Source organism: Solanum dulcamara, chromosome 4, assembly GCF_947179165.1.
Source record: "Solanum dulcamara chromosome 4, daSolDulc1.2, whole genome shotgun sequence".
Taxonomy (NCBI): Eukaryota; Viridiplantae; Streptophyta; class Magnoliopsida; order Solanales; family Solanaceae; genus Solanum; species Solanum dulcamara.
The window spans coordinates 61216200-61235696 of NC_077240.1; positions in this window are offsets into that span (position 1 = coordinate 61216200).

Sequence of the window (19497 nt, forward strand, 5' to 3'; positions counted from 1 at the left end):
CCATGGATAAATTGAAAGAAAAATTATCTACTACTGCCCCTGCAGCTGCTACAGATACTTTCTTAGTGTTGTTGTTTGCACCTCCCATGCGCATGCTGTTAGAAGGGGTGTGGGGTTTTTTCAACACCTATATCAATAAAAAGAACAAGGGAAAGAAGTAGTGACAGAGAGATAGCTCCCTTGATGATGTTGAAAAGGCAAGGTGGGCTAAGAAAAAACATTTAAGATGAGCTAAGCGTGCTTCCCAAAAAGAAGCCCAAGAGAGAGGAGTTAGAGCGATAGCGGCTTGAGGCTACAAAAGTTGGAGCGTCGGCTAGTAGAGTTGCTCTTTTTAAGACTGCTGAGATCCTGGCTCCAGCTATGACTACGAGTGAGGTACCTTCCAGCATGCTCACTCCTTATAGGGTGATAATCCTTTGGGTAAGCCCACATCATTGAGTGCACCGGCCGACTTTGGTTCCATTACACCACCATCGACTGACACTTAGGGCATCGCATCTATGATAGTATCCCATGTATTTACTTTTGAGTTTTTTTGACATGCAATTGAGGATAATGCACAGTTTTTTATGGGGGTGGAGCATCTTGACGCTTGGAGTTTTTTTATTGTGTTTCTTTTCTCTCAAGCATAATATCTAGTAGAACTAGCATGTTTAGGTTGTTTTGAGTAAATACAAGAGTCTATAGAAGTATAAGTAGCCTGTGAAAATGAATGATTTGAATGAAATGAACAAAAATGACTACCAACTGAAAAATGTGTGAAATGCTATATGATTGTGTCTGTACTATGAAAACTGACTTGCTAGGAACTTTATAGGACATTTTACATATTGACTTGTCGATCAAATACTAGCTAGAATATGATTGTGTTGATTGGTGCTGAATAGTATAACATATGTGTCATGTGTGTGTGAGCTTAACTACCTAGTTTGAACAATTCATTTGTAAGCTAGAACTTGTCTGGTTAGTCTTACTAAAATAATTGGATACCTTGATTCAGATAGGATCATAGGTCGTTGTTGAAAATGAGCCACTTATCCTAAAAATAACCAACCAAACTAAGTATATACCCTTTGAACCAAAAGTGTTTGAGCCTGAAAAGACCTTTTTTTGAAATAACACAAATCACCTTCCCTGTCTTACTATAGACCTTTCTCTTGGTCCTATCCCTCCTAGGACAATGTGTACCTCAATTCAAGCTAAAATCCTAAGTTGAGGGTGTCTACTATAAAGAGAAGTGGAAAAAGTTGGGGTATGAAAAAAGTTGTGTGATAAAAAGAAAAAGAATAGCATTGGGGTGTGGACACGAAATAAATAAAAGAACAAGTCTAATGCATCAAGAAATTCAAAACTGCAACAAGAAACACACTTAGAAAGAAAAAGAGAAGAACAAAAGTGGAAACCACACCTGGCGTGAATAGAGAAAGGAACAACGGGATGAACTAGTTTGGGGGTTTAAAAAAGAAGTAGCTAAGTCGAATTAGTGTCAAGGGAGCGAAAATAGTCACTTAAATCCTATATGTATCCTACCCTAGCTCGAGCTTACATTACAAGCAAAGAAAGTTCTAATGTGATCCTAAAAGAGCTATTCGGAAGTGTAGTGTAGAAAATAAAGGCAAGCCTATGGTATGTAAATGTGCATCGATTGAACTTCATTTATGAGTATGAGTGAGTTCATTTCAGTCTCTATTCTATTTAAACATACTGTGTGAGACTTCTTTGTGGCGAGGGAACTGTGATTAAACTATTGAGTTTCTATCTTGACTGTTACATTGTTATTTGCATTTGTTTCGTTGAATGTGAGTAGTGTGATGTCGTAAATCGATCTTTGTTGAATTAGTCGGACTATAAGTACATTACTTAGTTGAGTCTAATGAATAAGAGGGTCATAGTTATGTGTTGGGCTGCTATATGTCATCTTATAGTCATTTGTGTTTGCCCATCATGATGTTTTATTTTGTATCATTTCTTGAGGACAAACAATGGTTCTAAGTTGAGGGTGTTGATGTGTTGCATATTTATGACACTTTCGATGCTCAAAATGGTGAATTGGTATATGTTTCAAGCATGTTTCTGTAGATATGATGTGTGTTTTGTTCACTTTGCAGGGAAACTAAGTCATGCATGAATTTGGATGATTTTTGAGGAGTTGAGGCATTTTTGCTGAGAACTAGGGACTACTAGTGCCACCACAAATCGTGGTGCCTTGTACGGGTTATGGTGTCTAGTGTGATACTGATACAAGTAAAGCTTCAGTTGAGAAAATTTTGGCCAAGTGGAACTCCATGAGACCCTTCACGGGCTGTGGAGTCCACCACGGGACATGATCAAGTCTCATGAAGGGTTGTTGATTGAAGATTGAAATTAGCAAAGGGAAATACTACAGACCCCAGTATGGGGCATATTCAATACCATGAGACGTGGTGCTTTCCCATCAAGAAGTAAAGGCCCACAAAGTGATGAAGCTAAGTCAAACACCATGAGGCATAACCACTAGGCTCAAAGGTCAGTACGGACCGTGATGCATGGGCATGAATTCTGTCGACTTAAGTTTTTCTAGTTGATTTAGGAATAGGTTTTGTACTTCTATAAATATCCAAATTTGTTTTATTTTTGAGGTTATGCATTTTATTCTTATTTTTGACACATTGTAAACATTGTGAGAGCATACTTTGATTACTTTTCAAGATTCAAACGTGCAATCTAACTCGTTGTTCATTCTTGATTCATTTTTCATCTTTTGGTTTGAGGTTTACTTTTATATAAACGTAAGTATTGTTTTATGAGTTCAACATTAATTCCTAATTTATTCCTTGAGATTATGAGTAGCTAAACCCCATAACTTGGGTTATGGGAACCATGGCACTATAATGAAGTAGGCAAATGTATAGGTGTTGTTGTTAAGTGCTTAGCATTGGATTGTATTTTTCTTCATCTTGTTTTCCTTTTAACGAGGTCCCATATTAAAACTCATCTGTATTCATTATTTTCTCGGGAGAGGGGTAGTTATTAAGAAAGGATAACTATAACAGAGATTCGAAGCATAACCTTCGTCTAAGAACATTAGCCCGGGAGGGGATAATTTTCTAAGATCCAAAGCAAGGGTTAGTTGGTAATACACTCTGAGACCGAGAGGAGATGAGTGAAATACATTTAATAGGGGAAAGAGGTGTTTAAATATACATAACTTTCTACATTTTACATATGACACAGTGATACGATTTCACCAATATCTAACGACTACTGAGTTATATGTCATGGGGAACACATTCCTAGTTACCATCTCATATTGTTAACAATCTTAAGTTTTTATTGTGTTACTGTGAAATTTTATTTATTGAAACAATACATTCTCCCATTTACTTTATGCATGTTTATTATTTGGAAATATTAACTACAATTGAGTTTAAGTGCTAGTAGACTTATTTCCTCCGCATTTCTTGTGGGTTCGACCCCACCCTAGTTAGGTTCTATATTTGGCAGCGACCATTTTATACTTCTGAATTTAAGTGTAAGTCTTGGCGTATCAGTGGTACATCCTGATTTCCATGTTTTTATGTTCTGAAAGTATGTTCTGAAAGTATGTTCCATATGAGTCTCATGTGATATCCCTTGATTCCGTAGAGTTGGGTAAAGAATTAGCATTTGAGGAGGAGCGCTTGGCTATCCTAGATAGGTAGGTCAGCAAGCTTAAGACCAAGGAGATATCTTCAGTGAAGGTTCATTGGAGGCACCGTTCATTTAGAGAGGCTACTTGGAAGGCGTAGTTCGATATGCGTGCCTGATATCACCAACTTTTTGAGGCTCTAGGTATTTCCTTTTATTTTATGTTTGAGGATAAACATGATTTTTAGTGGTGAATGATGTTATGACCCTGAAGCTCATTTTTGGAAATTTTCATAAAATGACTATTTTAACCTCTCTCAATAGTTTTCTTGAGTCATTTTCGATCAGTATTGGGTGTTGATTTTGGAAAATTACTTGGAAAATCTAGATTTTGGAAAACTCGTGAGTTTTGAAGGCCTAAGTTATTCAAAGTGGTATTTGGTGTCAATAGGAACTACGAGTCTCGGAATGAAATTTGTCAGTTCCATTAGCTCTGAAATGTGGAGTTTGGACTAAGAGAGATGTTGTTTATTAAATAGAAGTTGTTTGAGGGATTTGAGTTCTTAAGTTGGAAGTTTGAGTTATTTTGAACTAAGGTTTGACTTTGGTCAATATTTGGAGTTTGGATGCTCGGATTGGATTTCTAACAATTTCATTGGATTCAGGAGGTGATTTAGGCCTAGGAAGAGTTTTTGTGTATTTTTCTGGAGCTCTGAGCATGTTTTGATCTTTTTGAGTCCTAAACTAGTTTAGCTGCGACTAAATGGATTTTGGGTCAACGAGACCTCGAATTTAAATTTTGTCAGTTCCATTGAGTTTGGAACATCGAATTTAGTGAGGTAGAATATATAATTTGTGTGCACGGGGATCTAAACGAATCCCGATGGTCCATTCTGTGCCTTTGTGATTTATGTGAAATTGTTGATATCTAGTGTCTGTGAATTTCTTCTTCGTGTTTGCGAGACCTAGGCCACGATCGTGGAGCTCATGTCTCCCTTCTCCACATTCATGGATTTACCAGGCCGTATTTGCGGAGGGTCTGTTGTCTATGCTCTGCATTTGCAGAGGTTTATTGTGCTTACTTCCACGTTCACGGAGGGTAAAAACCCCTTGAACAGTAGTTAATTCCCAAAAGTAATGAAAGGGACATTTTCCACCAGTTTTGGACCTTGGGAGCTTGGGAGGGATGACATTAAAAAGGATTTTAAGAGACTTCGAGTGGGTAAGTGTTTTTAACATCTATCATTCATTACCCATTGTTTACATCTCAATTTTTGGCCTTTAAATCATGATGTTGAACTTTAAAATTTGAGGGGGTTTTCAAGAACCCAAACTTTTCTTTAAATGGGGATTATGGGTTGATTTTAATCCTATTTTTTAAATAGTTTTTGTAATTTTTTTTTATTTTTTTTTCTTCCCCCCATTTTGGAGGATTTATAGTGTTTTCACACTTCCCCTCCAGTGTGACTCGAACCCAGGACCTATCGGTCGTGGGTGGAGGTGCTTAACCAACTGAGCAATCCTCACTTGTCTAGTTTTTGTAATTGATTCCTTATACCTTGGAGAACGTTTTCATCTAAAAAATTTCAGAAATACCCTTTTATTTCTGGATTCGAGTTTTTTGGGTTTATTGTGGTTTGATTTATAAAATTGATTATTTGGGTGTCATTGTGCTCGTATTCTTATTGTAAATTCATATTTTAATAGATTTTGTTGGTTCAGAAAGCCGGCGAAAGGGAAAGGCCCAAGTTTTGAGATAGTTCAGAGTTGAATTAAGGCAAGTGAACTTCTAAGCCTTTGTTAAAGCTTGTAGATGCTCGTATTCCTTGTTGTGTGCATTGGGGAGAATTGGGAATTAGTTAGGGTTACTTGTTTATTGTGATTGATCTTAATAACGAAGAAGAGGGGTAATAAAATGGTAAATTGATGAATTATATTGGTGCGATCAATGAGATTATGACTTTGATATATCATGGACATGGTGAAATGACTATATTGAAATGAAATGTGAATTGTTATTGATATTATCCTATTATCATGGATTGTATGAACATGTCTTAATTACATTGGTTCTGATATACAGTATTGAGAATGGAAATAATGAGAGACAAATAGGTCAGGCCACATATTCTGTGGCCGCATATTTATATATAAAAGAGGTCGGGCCACATGTTCTGTGATAGGATATTTATATATATAAGGGGATGGACCACATGCTCCGTGGTAGGTTATATAGACATAAATGCCCTTCATGGGTTTCGTACTGAGATTTAGCGGATATGTACCAATAGAACAAACATGCATCATCTTATTGCGTTGCATCGCACATTTCTGATAGTTGTGGATTTGTGGCTACCCCTTGTTGCCCTGTATTTTTTGAACTACTTGATATGATTTATTTTATGAGATTGTTGATGAGCATTCGTGGACTCTGTGTTATTGGGATAATTTCTATACAGGTTGTAGTTGAGGAAGTTAGGTTGGGATAACAGAAGTACTTGTATTCTATTTATCTTTGCTTAGTTTTAGTTATCTGCTTGTTGAGTACCGTTGTTTTGGTACTCACTCCTTGATTCTACACTTGTGTAAGTTGTGAGCCCATACCTATGTGACTTCTAGGATTTCTACCATATTTGAGGTAGTTGTTGCATCCATCCAGTGGACATCTCTTACTCCTCTTCTTTATGTTTTAGTCTTATTCTAGAGACAAAGATATTATAACTGTATTTTGTTTCTTGCTTCTGTATTACTTTAGTAACTTGTACATGTGACAATCAGTCTTGGGAGATTTTTTAGATTATCTTTCCATTTTCATTTAAATTATGGATCGCAATGTCTTTTTTTTATCTACTTTTTGTTGGGTTTTAGGAAGACTCATCTCTTTGGGTTGAGATGAATGCCATCACATTTGGATTCTCATCATGACATGTTGTATGCAAATTCTATAAAAGGCAAATGATCATCCAATTACCTATAAAATCAATGACACAATCTCTCAACATGTCCTCAAGAATCTGAATTGTACACTCTACTTGACTATCTATCTGGGATGGAAAGTGGTACTAAGAATTACCTTCGAGCCCAAACCTTTCTAAAATGTCTTCCAAACCTGTAGAGTGAATTGAGTACCTCTGTCTAAGATGATAGACAAAGGAACTCCATGAAGTCTGAATATCTTACGGAGGTACAATCTGGCATAATCCTCTGCTGAATCTATAGTCTTAACCGGGAAAAAGTGGACTGACTTAGTCATCTAATCTAATCACCCAAATTGAGTCATGTTGCCTGCGAGATCGTAAAAAATCTGTAATGAAGTCCATGTTTATCATCTCTCATTTCCACTCTAGAAGCTCTATATTTTAAGCCACACTAGAAGGCCTTTGATGTTCAACTTTGACTTGTTGACAATTCAGGCACTTGGAAATAAAGTCTGCAATATCCCTCTTCATATCTTTCCACCAATAGAATTCTCTGAAGTCATGGTACATCTTGGTAAAACCCTGATGGATTAAATATCTGGACCTATTGGTCTCTATCGTGATTCTATCTCAGATATCATCAACACTGGAAACACATAATTTACCTTGAGACCTCAATACACCATCTCCCCTTTTAGCAAAATCCATCACTTTTTGCTTGTGAACATCTTCTTCCAACTGTAGTAAGATGGATTCTTGTTCTTGTTTTTCCTTAACTTCCACCACTAGTGAAGACTCATCCCCATTCTTCACAATAACACCACCCTTGTTTGATTTCACATGATGAACACCTAAACATGCAATTCTATGCACTTTCTTAGATAATTCCTTCTTTTCCTCCTCCATATGAGCCATACTTCCCATGGATAACCTGCTAAGAGCATTAACAACAACATTAGCTTTACTTGGATGGTATAGAATGCCCATGTCATAATCCTTGAGCAACTCAATCCATCTCATATGCCTCAGGTTTAGCTCTTTTTGACTAAATACATATTGAAGACTTTTGTAGTCGGTGAACACATCCACATGCACGCCATAGAGATAGTGATGTCATCTCTTCAAAGCAAATACTACTACTACAAACTCAAGATCATGAGTCGGATAATTCCTCTCATGACTCTTGAGTTGTCTAGAAACATAAGCTATGACTTTACCACTCTACATCAAAATACAACCCAATCCAATTCTACATGCATCGCAATAAATAACAAAGTCATATGTTCCCTTAGGTAGGGAAAATACTGGGGAAGTAGTCAATCTAGTTTTCAACTCTTGAAAACTTTTCTCACAAGCAGCATACGACCATTAGAACTTAGTCTTTTTTTGAGTCAACTTATTCAATGGGGAAGATATGGAAGAAAATCCTCTATGAACCTTCTATAATAGCCGGCTAAACCCAATAAGCTCTTTATGCCAGTCGGGGATGTGGGCTTAGGCCAATTTTTTACTGCCAGTATTTTATTTGAATCAACTCAAATACCTTCACTAGAAATAATATGCCCTAGGAATGCCACAGATACAAACCAAAACTCATACTTGGAAAATTTTGCATACAACTCCCTATCTTTGAGAGTTTGGATAACAACTTTGAGATGGTTGTCATGCTCCTCCTTGTTTCTAAATTAAAATGTCATTGATAATATGATAACAAACATATCTAAGTACTTCTTAAACACTTTGTTTTGAGATCCATGAATGTTGTAGGAGCTTTTGTCAAACCAAAGGACATGACAAGAAATATGACTATATCGGACTCTAAGGGCCATCTTCAAAATGTCACTTTCTCTCACTATCAATTGATGGTAGCCAAATCTGAAGTCTATCTTAGAGAAATAAGTGGCACCTTAGAGTTGGTCAAATAGGTCATCGATTCTGAGAAGATAATACTTATTCTTTATAATGACCTTGTTCAACTAACGATATTCAATACACATTCTAAGTGAACCATCTTTCTTTCGCAGAAATAGGACAAGAGTGACCCAAGGTGAGTTACTCAGTCTAATGAATCCCTTATCAAGAAGATCTTTCAATGGCTCTTTTAAATTGGTTGGGCCATTCTATATGGCAGAATAAAGATAGGCTGAGTATCGGAAAGAACATCTATTCTAAAGTCTATTTCCCTATCGAGAGGGACTCTAGGCAAATCCTCATGGAAGATTTGAGGAAGCTCATTTAAGACTGGAACTGATTAAAGGGATGGAGTCTCCACACTATCATTTCTAATTTGAACAATGTGGTAGATACACCCCTTAGAAACTAACTTTATGGCCTTAAGTTATGAAATGAAACGACCCTTAAGCACTATTGGACTACCCATCCACTCTATAACTGGCTCATTTGAAAATTGAAACTTAACAACTCAAGTTTTACAATCGACTGAGGCATAACAAGCATAAAGTCAGTCCATGCTAAGGATGACGTCAAAATCTACATGTCTAACTAAACAAAGTATGTTTTGGTATCTTTATGGTAGATAAAAACTATAAAATCTCAATAGACTCTATTAGCTAGAATGGACTCACCAACAGGTGCTTTTAGAAGGGCTCTAAAAGACCTTCAAATTGAATCCCAAACTTCACAACTATGTAAGGAGTCACAAAAGACAAAATTGCACCCAGATCAAGCAAAGCATAAATATCATAAGAAAGGATTCTAAGTATACCAATGAAGACATCTGGTAATTTCTCTTGCTCTTGGCGACTAGCCATAGTATAAAAATGGTTTGGACCTCCACCTGCCCCTAAAGTAGAACCTTTCTGACCAACTCTACCAGATGGTGCTATTAAACAAGACTAGCCATGTTGCCCCATTACCTTATTTATATGACGCTAGTCTCTCATGAAGTAATCCATTTGACCACATATGTAATAGCCACTCATTCCATCAACACACTCTCCCAAATATTGTCTACTACACTTACCACAAGGTAGTTTATGCGAAGAACCTTGGGTCACACTTCCTTGAGACTATGAACCCTGAACTCTGAAGTTCTGGTTACTATAGGATCTTTAGTCATTCCTATTGTTGGATTTTGGTGCACTAGCTGATGATGGTGCATATCCAGAAGATCTCCTATGAAAGTAAGACCAATTTCCATTACCACTCTTCTGGTGGTTAGTCTCATTGCCTGCGGACTAAGCATTCTTATATTGGTACTCCTCCTTATCTTTCCACTTGTCCTCCTTAACCTGATGTACATACACCATGAGTCTAGAGGTTTCATGTCAAAAATCAATAAGGTAGCCCTTGTACTTCTTCTTCACATGTTTGCCAAAGCTAGAGACTACCTTTCTTATCTTGGATCTCACATCAGGAACCATTTCTGTACTATACCTAGATAGCTAGATGAACTTAAGGTTGTACTATTTAACCATCAACCCCTCTTGTTTCAGATTTATGAACTCTTCAACTTTTGTTTCCCTCAGCTCTCAAGGAAAGAAGTGGTCTAAGAATGCATTATCAAACTCATTCCAAACAGCAGGCTTAGAATTCTCATCATGACTCTACTCCCATTGGTTATACCAAACATTTGCAACATCTTTAAGCTGGTAGGAAACAAGATGAACTCCCTCAATATCAGTTGCATGCATATCCTTGAGGATCTTGCACACTTCATTGATGAAGTTATGGGATCCTCCTGAAATTTGGACCATTTAATCCTTAAGAAGTCTCTAATCCTTGTAGTAGTTGAAAGCTCTTGAAAACTAGATCTAGGGACTGAAGTGCTTTGACAGCCTGATTGGGCAGCCATCAATTATGTGAGCATAGTGATTGCTCCTCTAAACTCGGCTTCAAAAGTAATGGCAAGCTGAGCAGTAGGGGTCTATGGAAGCTCTTGAGACCCATAGTCATTCTCCTGCTCAACTACTCAAGCTTTGTTCCTTGTTTGCATTCTAGACAATGGAGGCATAGTAGTTGGTAGGATCTCAGCGCCAACGACGTTCCTCTAATTGAGAGTGCATTTTGGAGGCATGATCTGAAAATGTGTAATGCACGAGTTAGAAGAAGCTTTTATAGAATTAAACTATATTGCACGAATTAGAGTATGAAAGAAGTGAGACAAATTCTAAAAGTCCTGTAGCCTCCCCGTTATAGATGCGGTGTGTTTCACGCTGATATGGAGGACTCCACTAGACTCATTTTCATAGACATCCTAGGACTCTTGAACTCTGTGCTCTAATACCAAGTTTGTCACACCTCGGGTGTTCACTCTAGGCGTGCCTAGAACTCAGAAACTATTGTTGATTCCTAAGTGAACCTTGGCCTGGCTGACAATTAAGAAGAAAACTTAACTGATGGCAAAATCTAACTCAAATGGGCATGCAAAGAAATATAACAGTACTTATCAAAATAAGTCTCAAATGCTCTGAATATAAATATAATGATTGTTTAAAACATAAATCTGTGAACTGAAATAACCCAATACTCTGTCTATGTCTAGGTTATGAAGCCTCTAACTAACTCTGAATAGGTATCGGGATAAGCCCATGACTACCTCAGGGATTAATAAATAAAAACTAAATAAACTAAAAGAGTTCCTCTGAATGTAAGGTCTCACCAAAATCTAGAAGGAACTAATCTTAAATGATGCACCTGTTGAAGATCTCTAGCACCTATATCTGTATCATAAAAAATATAGCGTCAAAAGATATCAGTACATGGAATGTACGGTATGTAAAATAGCTGAAAGTAAACATACTCAAGAATACTCAATGGAATGAATACTAAAGTAACTCAACATGCATATGTGAAATAAGTCAAATTCTTTACAAAATATAATAAGTAATGCAACTCAGTATAAAAATAATGTTTTCTCTTTTGGGAAGTTTCTCTAACTGATAATCATCATAATGAGTCTCGTCATGATACAACCAATTGCTCTTATTGCCAGAGTTGTCCAATACTTGCAAGGGTAAAGGACACAAACTCATATCATGGATCCAATAAAAGTGTGTATCAGGGACTGAAGTAAGGAGACGCTAGAACAAATGGAACGATCCTATCCTACGCTAGCTATGTAGTTTATGGGGTTCAGTCATCTAAACTCTTACCCAAATTGGTGCTTCATACTAATCCCAAAATATATAATTATGCTCATACTCAGGTGAGTGAAAATACTCATAATTTTACTCATTTAGTCTCATTGGACTTTACTTTGAAATCACAAACTCTTCTCAACTCTCTATGTGTACTCTTTAACCAAGACGTTTTTAAGACTACTCATATCTCATCAAACTGTTTCTCAAAAATATTGTTTATGCTCAATACTCATACTAATTTAGACTCGGTAAAATATGCATAAGATCGATCATATATAACTTTCATGAACTCATGAAGCATAACATACTCAAACGCTTTACTCAATCAATAAATGAAAATACCTCATTCTTTAAGACAGATTTGCCATTCATTAAAACTATCTCGGGTCATCTACGGGCCCTTTCTATGGTCCGTAGAAACATCTGTGGGATGTAAGGGCTCTCTTCTAGGATTTAGGTGCCAAAATTTGAACTTACCAGTTTTCACATCATGGGTCTACGGACACCCTTCTATGGGTCGTAGGAACTTCTACGAGCTATAGAAGGTGCTCGTGGGAAGGATTAAGGCTTCTGAGGTATAGGGGTCTACATCATAGACCTTTTTATGGGTCGTAGCCCCTGGTCGTTGGAATATGGTATAGTTTCCACAAGCTACTAAAAATTGCAAGGAGGATCTCTGAGGTCTCCCTACGAATCGTAGACTAATTGGTGACTCGTACAAGGACTCGTGGGAATGGGTCTTTAGACTGGGCTTGGGGAACTCTTCTACAGACATCTCCTACAGTCCGTAGAAACTTCTACAAGCCATAGAAGATATTCGTGGGGAGGGTATCAACAAACTCAGATTTCACTAAGTATGGAAGGGACCTACAAGTCCCACGTACGACTCGTAGAACCTTCTATGGGTCGTAGGTTCCACTTGTGGCTCACTGTTCAATTAACTTTCGTCACTTTCTCATGGCTCTTCGGGATTAATCTAAGTTAGAATAGTTCGGGGTGTTACAATTTTGAATAGGTTTTATTGAAATAATTGTAAACTATCTATAATATATGACTATGGTAACGTTATTTTCGATGATTAAAGAGGAACTAGGGTTGTGGTCCCCTAAATATTGGAATTCAAATAGATGAATTACTATTCAACTCATTCAGTTGTGTTCAGTATACAAAACTGATGAACCAATACGTCTTCTAAAGTCTTTCAACCTAGTTAGAGGAAACATACCCCAATTCCTTTCGGCACATAGGTGTATATTCTGTAAACATTATCATAGCTTTCAAGTTAGCTTTGGTATTTCTAGGTCAAGCTATTATATGGGGGTTGAAAACCTAAAATACTTGTTACTGGTTCTCTTTTCTAATTTTAACTTTTTTTGTCAAACAAGTTTAAAATTCAGGCAAGTTTTAGTATTACAATCATCAAAAAGCAATCTTTACAAAAGAACCATCATTGCACAATGAACAACACCTTCTGCAGAGATTTAATATGAAATAACCATTATTCTTATCTCTAATTTAGCCCCCCCCCCCCCCGACAACCCTAGTTATGATGCTTAGTTACTCATAAGAAACTTGCAAAGAATTAAAAAAATTATAATACTTAAAGAATATTACGATGAAGAGAAATGGTAGGAGCCTTGAATTATAACTCAGTAATTGTTGTGTCATAATACACAATTGATGAAACCTTAAGATTATACAATAAACCTCAAGATTATACAATAATAATGCATTGAGCAACTCTAAAATGTGATATCAATAGCAAAATTAATGCTCAATGATAGCATCCCCATCAGAACTCTACAAAAGATCTATTTATAAACCAAAAATTCAGATCTAAAATATTATAAAAATTTCAGCGCATCACCTTAATATGACCGCATACTCACCGCAAAATAGATATGTGGTCTATATTTTAAGACAACAAGACATCATAAGAATTCCTCTGATCAAATTCCATTCTTGGATGCATTTCAAGATTGCGAACAACATTGGAGATCTCAAAGTTAGTCTTTCAGCTTTCAGTTTTCTGTCATATTCTGCGGTCAAAGGGTAGGGAATGTTGATTGCATTCATGCTCTATAGGGAGCATTTTGGTACTTCATTCTTTTGGCCAAATTTTGATTCTTTTTCTCAAGTTCAGCTCCTCTTTTAGTCTTCTGCCCTCTTCACCTATACTCAAGCAAAACATCCTAAAAATACTATCAAATAAAGCATTGACAAACCACAGACTATGCTAATTGATGCTAAATAAACCATAAATTCTAGGTTCATCAAATCTTTAGAGTTCACCAAGTCACAGTGGAAAGTACAAACCGTAGATAACATTCTCGGTCAATAGATTAATCTTTGGTGGAAGCCCAAGAACCCCAGATAATATTCCACATTGGAGTTAAAGAGAATTCACGGACCCGTATGTTTATTCCATAGTCCATGGTTTGTGTCGGCGGAAAATTTTAAGATTCTAAATTTTTGGGCCATTATAAATACTTTTTATAGGGGTTTTATACAGAGATACACATAATTATAGATTTTTTGATGGTTTTGTATTGCGAGAAAATATTCTCACAACTTACCTAGTTTGGTGAAGTAAGAATAACAACATCGAATTCTTTCCATCCTAAATTATAAGCAACCTTTAATTATTTTATCTTATTTGTATTGTTATTCTTTCCTAAATATAAATAGATAAATCCTCTACAGAGGATGTGAAACCAATGTCGGTGTAGTTTTCATAGAGTTTTCATGGTTGCGTGATTTTCAGGTACTAAGAATATCAAGCTATATCTTATTTTTTTCATCCGTTGATGGTTGCAAATATTAAACATAAGTCATAATATCTTAACTTTGCTTGGAAAAGTGAATTAGGGTTTGGTGGAAATAGTGAGCAAGAACTTGAGGTATTAACCCTTGTTTAATAAATCTCTTAAGGATATTGAATTTACTTGGCATAAATTAGTCACTCTTATTTAAGTAACTCATATAGATTTGGAAAGATCATATTGAGATAAATCTTTCAATTATTGAAAAAGATTGAGGATGGTGTAGTGATTGACTACATATCCAGACAATTGAAATATCTATAATTGCATAAAAATTAAGAACATTGCATTTCGTGAAGGAATACAACCTTTGTTGTTTAACCGATATACTTTAAAAACAAAATCACTAATTTTGGTTAAAGTATACTTTAAGGTGAATGCAGTTGAAGAGATGCAAGCTTTGTCTCAAGTGAATTATGCACAATAGGTTGTTCAATACTCAAAAGCTCCTCTGATGCAGTTTGAAGAAGCTAACTATGTCAACAAATCTCAAGGAGGCTATCAACGACAGAACTATCAAGGTGTTAACTATCAGAACCAGTGGAGACCTCAACCGTAAGATTAGGATAATCAGGGGCTTGGATATCAGAATCAGAACAACTGGAACAACAGTCACAATTATTGCAACAAGAGCTGAAATCCATTTGTCCCTCCAAAAGGACATAATCTCACTCACAACAGTAGCGAGAGAGTCCTTAATGAGCAGAAAAATTCTAAGTTGCAAGGATGCTAGAAAAAGTTTTACAGAATCAAGATAGGATTGAGACTATAATTTGTAATATTTCAAATATTGTAAACTCCCATACTACCTCTATTCGGAAGCTCGAATAACATATGAGAGAACTATCCATAGATCATAACCTACCCCAAAAGAGCCAATCTCCAAGTAATATCATTGATCCAAAAGGCAGTGGAAGTGAGTCTTTGTCTCACCGTATAGAGATCACTACTAGGAGCACAAAGTTGCTCTAAGATGAGGCAAAGAATGCTGAAGTTACAGACCAAACTGAGGTTGAAACATCTATCTTAGTTTATAAAGAATGTGTAGTGAATGAACCACAAATATAAGCAGGAAGCAGTTTTGTCACACCCCAAACCCAACCCTAGCGCAACAGCTATCTGACGTTATAGAAGCCATATCAGGAGCACCTTATTGGTAAGATAGTTCAAACAGTTGCCCTATCATTATTTGTTTATTTATTTTAGTCTAATTATTTCAAGTTATGCATATATAAATCAAGAAAATTAATTATTTGGCTTGATCTTTAATTGTTTTATCAACAACCATAGGCTTCCCTACAGGTAAAGCTATGGAGAAAATAGAGTCCCTATCGAACAAATTGCACCGCAAACCTGTAAGTAAGATCCATGCTAATATAATATAAGTTTCTTCTTTCGGATTGAACCACAGAGTCCATCCTAGATACGCCTATGATAGGATTCATTATTGAACTCACATATAAATCTCATGCCTAGAATATAAATTGATATAATCCTCAAATAGACCAAACATTATAAGAATGTGCTTCGACTCAAGACAACCGATTTGTCACAATCCTTTAATATTGAATTGTTGTGGTATTACCCTTATTAAATCCACCTACTGGTTTTGGTCTTTTTTCCTCCTTATGTGGATAAATAAAAGTCCAATTTGGACTAGCCCATTTTTGCCCATAAGCCCATTTTTTATGGTGCATATATAAGACTCTTCTAGGTCTTATGTTTCATGTATCACAAGAGAGTATAGCAGCCACATAAGAGAGAAAAAAGTGAGAAAAGAGTGCAGATTTTCGCACCATATTTTCAGCCCTAACAGTTATTTTCAAATTGCGATTTCCGCTTTGTTCTTTGTTCGATTGAACTGATTTTTAGATAGCTTGTTCCTTTCAACTTAATATTTGATTGGGAACTGACAGAGGTGGCTTTGGAATCCTATAACTCCATATTTTAGCTCATAAACAGTAGCTGTAATTTTTGTGATTTTGCTCCTTTCTTCTCTAGTTCTTTGATGCTATATTATAGTTGTTGTTGCTCTTTGTTTGGCACTTCCTTGGTAGCCATTTTTAAGAACACTTTTGTAACTCTTGTTGATTATAGTGGAACTTTTAGTCCCGTGGTTTTTACTCTTCACACCGAAGAGGTTTTTCACGTAAATTTGGTGTCTTATATGTTGATTTAGTTTTGCCTTGCTATATTTATTTTTGGTGATATGCTTGCTTCCCAAACAATGATTGTGCTTGCATTAGTTTGACTCCTCTTGGCTCAAATAGAAGGGAAAGTTTTGATTTGGGTTTTCTTCCGCTATTGTCCTATCGTGCACCTTTATTTGGTGCTTGCCTTTCCCAACAAAGTAGTATCAGGACATTGTTTGTTGTTGATTGTCTATTTGAATGATGGAGTCAACTATGAGAAAGATGGTGTGTTTGAATGGTAGCAATTATCATATTTGGAAAGACAAGATGAAAGATCTTCTATTTATTAAGAAAATACATTTACCTGTGTTTGCTTCCAATAAACCCGAGTCTATGAAAGATGAGAATTGGGAATTTGAGCACCTAAAGATTTGTGGATATATCAGACAATGGATTGAAGATAATTTTAGAATCACATTATGAACGAGACACATGCCAGAAGTTTATGGGATACGCTTGAGACACTTTATGCTTTGAAGACTGACAATAACAAGTTGTTCCTTCTAAAACAATTGATGAATATCAGATATAAAGAATGAAATCCTATTTCAGATCATATAAATGATTTTTAGGGTGTCCTTGACTAGCTGTCCGAAATGGGTGTAAATTTTGATGAAGAAATACAAGGATTCTAGCTTTTTAATACTCTGCCAGACTCTTTTGAAACTCTTCAAGTTTCTTTGACTAATTCTTCTCCCAATGGTGTTGTAAATATGGAATATGCTAAGATTGGTGTCTTAAATAAAGAGATGAGAAAAAGATCTCAAGGCTCATCTTCTTCAGTTTCACACTTCGATGTTTTAGTTACTGAAGATAGGGAGAGAGGCAAGTTCGGAGGTCACAATGACAAAGATAAAAGTAGAAAAAAGTCAAAGTCTAAGTACAAGAATATTATATGTGACTATTGCCACAAGAATGGGCATATCAATAAATATTATTGTAGATACGAGGGAGATATGAGACAACAAAAGAAAGATGACGATAATGAAAATCATGTTGCTATTGTTGCTAAGAATGATCTTCTTGTTTCTTGTGGTGAAGATGCAGTTAATCTTGTTTGTGGTGAGTCTAGCTGGTTTGTGGATTCTGATGCTACTTCTCATGTCACGCTAAAGAAGGAATTAATTTCTTCTTACACTCTAGGTAATTTTGGAATGTTGAAAATGGGCAATGATAATAAGGTTGAGGTACTTGGAATTGGCACAGTTTATTTGGAAAGTAACAATGATTCAAGACTAGTTCTCAACAATGTCTAGCATGCTCCAGATGTTCGCTTGAATCTGATTTCTGTAGGAAACTTTGATGATGAGAGTTATGTTAACACCCTTGGTGCTGACAAGTGGAAGCTTACTAAAGGTTCAATGAATGTGGCTGGAGGTGACAAGTTGTCTAACTTGTACGTATTCCAGAGCTCTATTTCTAGAGGCTCAGTAAATTTTGTGGAGAATGATACTTTATCAGAGTTATGGCATAGAAGACTGAGTCATATGAGCGAGAAGGGGATTGATAATTTGGCTAAGAAGAATTTGCTTTCTAGAGTCAAACAAGCAAATTTGAAGAAATGTGTTCATTGCTTAGTCGGTAAACACAAAAGATTTCTTTTTAGAATCATACGCCTTCAAAAAAGCTTGATTTTGCTGGAATTGGTACATTCTGATTTGTGTGGTCCTTTTAAGGTGAGATCTCATGGTAGTGCACTTTATTTTGTGATTTTTATTGATGATCATTCTCGAAAACTCTGGGTATACTCTTTGAAGTCCAAGGATCAAGTACCTGATGTGTTCAAGAATTTTCAAGCCTTGGTTGAAAGACAGACAGGAAAATAATTAAAATGCATCCGCTCAGATAATGGTGTTGAGTATTTTGGTACTTTTGATAAATATTGTAAAAAGCAGGGTATTCGGCATCAGAAAACTACTCCAAATACTCCTTAGCTAAATGGTTTGGCAGAGAGAATAAATAGAACTTTGGTTAAGAGGGTTAGATGTATGCTTTCAGATACTAAGCTGCTAGATTCTTTTTGGGAAAAAGCACTTAATACTAATGCCTATATTATCAATTTATCTCCTGGTGTTGCTTTGAATGGTGATGTCCCTAACAAAGTTTGGTCTGGTAAGAATGTTTCCTACGATCATCTTAAAGTATTTGGGTTTAAAGCCTTTGTGCATGTTCCTAAGGATGAGAGGTCAAAGTTGGATGTTAAAACTAGGCAATGTATCTTGGTTGGTTATGGTTAAGATGATTTGGCTATCGTTTCTTTGATCCAGTTGAGAAGAAACTTGTTAGAAGCCGTGATGTTGTGTTCTTTGAAGACCAAACAATTGAAGATCTTGACAAAGCTGAGAAAGTTGATTCTCAGAGTAGTGAGAGCTTAGCTAATTTTGATCTAGTTTCTTTGACTATTGTGCCTGAAGGAAATCTTCAAAATAATGAAAATCCAATTGATATTGAAGATGGTGACCATATTCAGAATGACCAGCATAATGTTGATGCTCTAGTGAAGATGATGTGGTTGGTCAGCAACCAACTATTATTGATGCTCCAGAGAGTTCTTTCAAAAGATCTACTAGAGAGAAAATACATTCATCTTGTTATCCTCCTAATGAGTATGTACTCTTGACTGAGGAGGAGAACCAGATAGTCTTGACGAGGCCATAAAAAGTGAATAAAAAGAAAGGTAGTTTGATGATATGGAAGATGAAATCAAGTCTCTACATGATAATCATATATTTGATTTGGTTAAGCTACATAAAGACTGTAAAGCTTTGAAAAACAGGTGGGTTTTCAGGGTGATACATGAAGATAGCAACCCAGTTCCACGATACAAAGCTAGATTAGTTGTGAAAGGATTTAACCA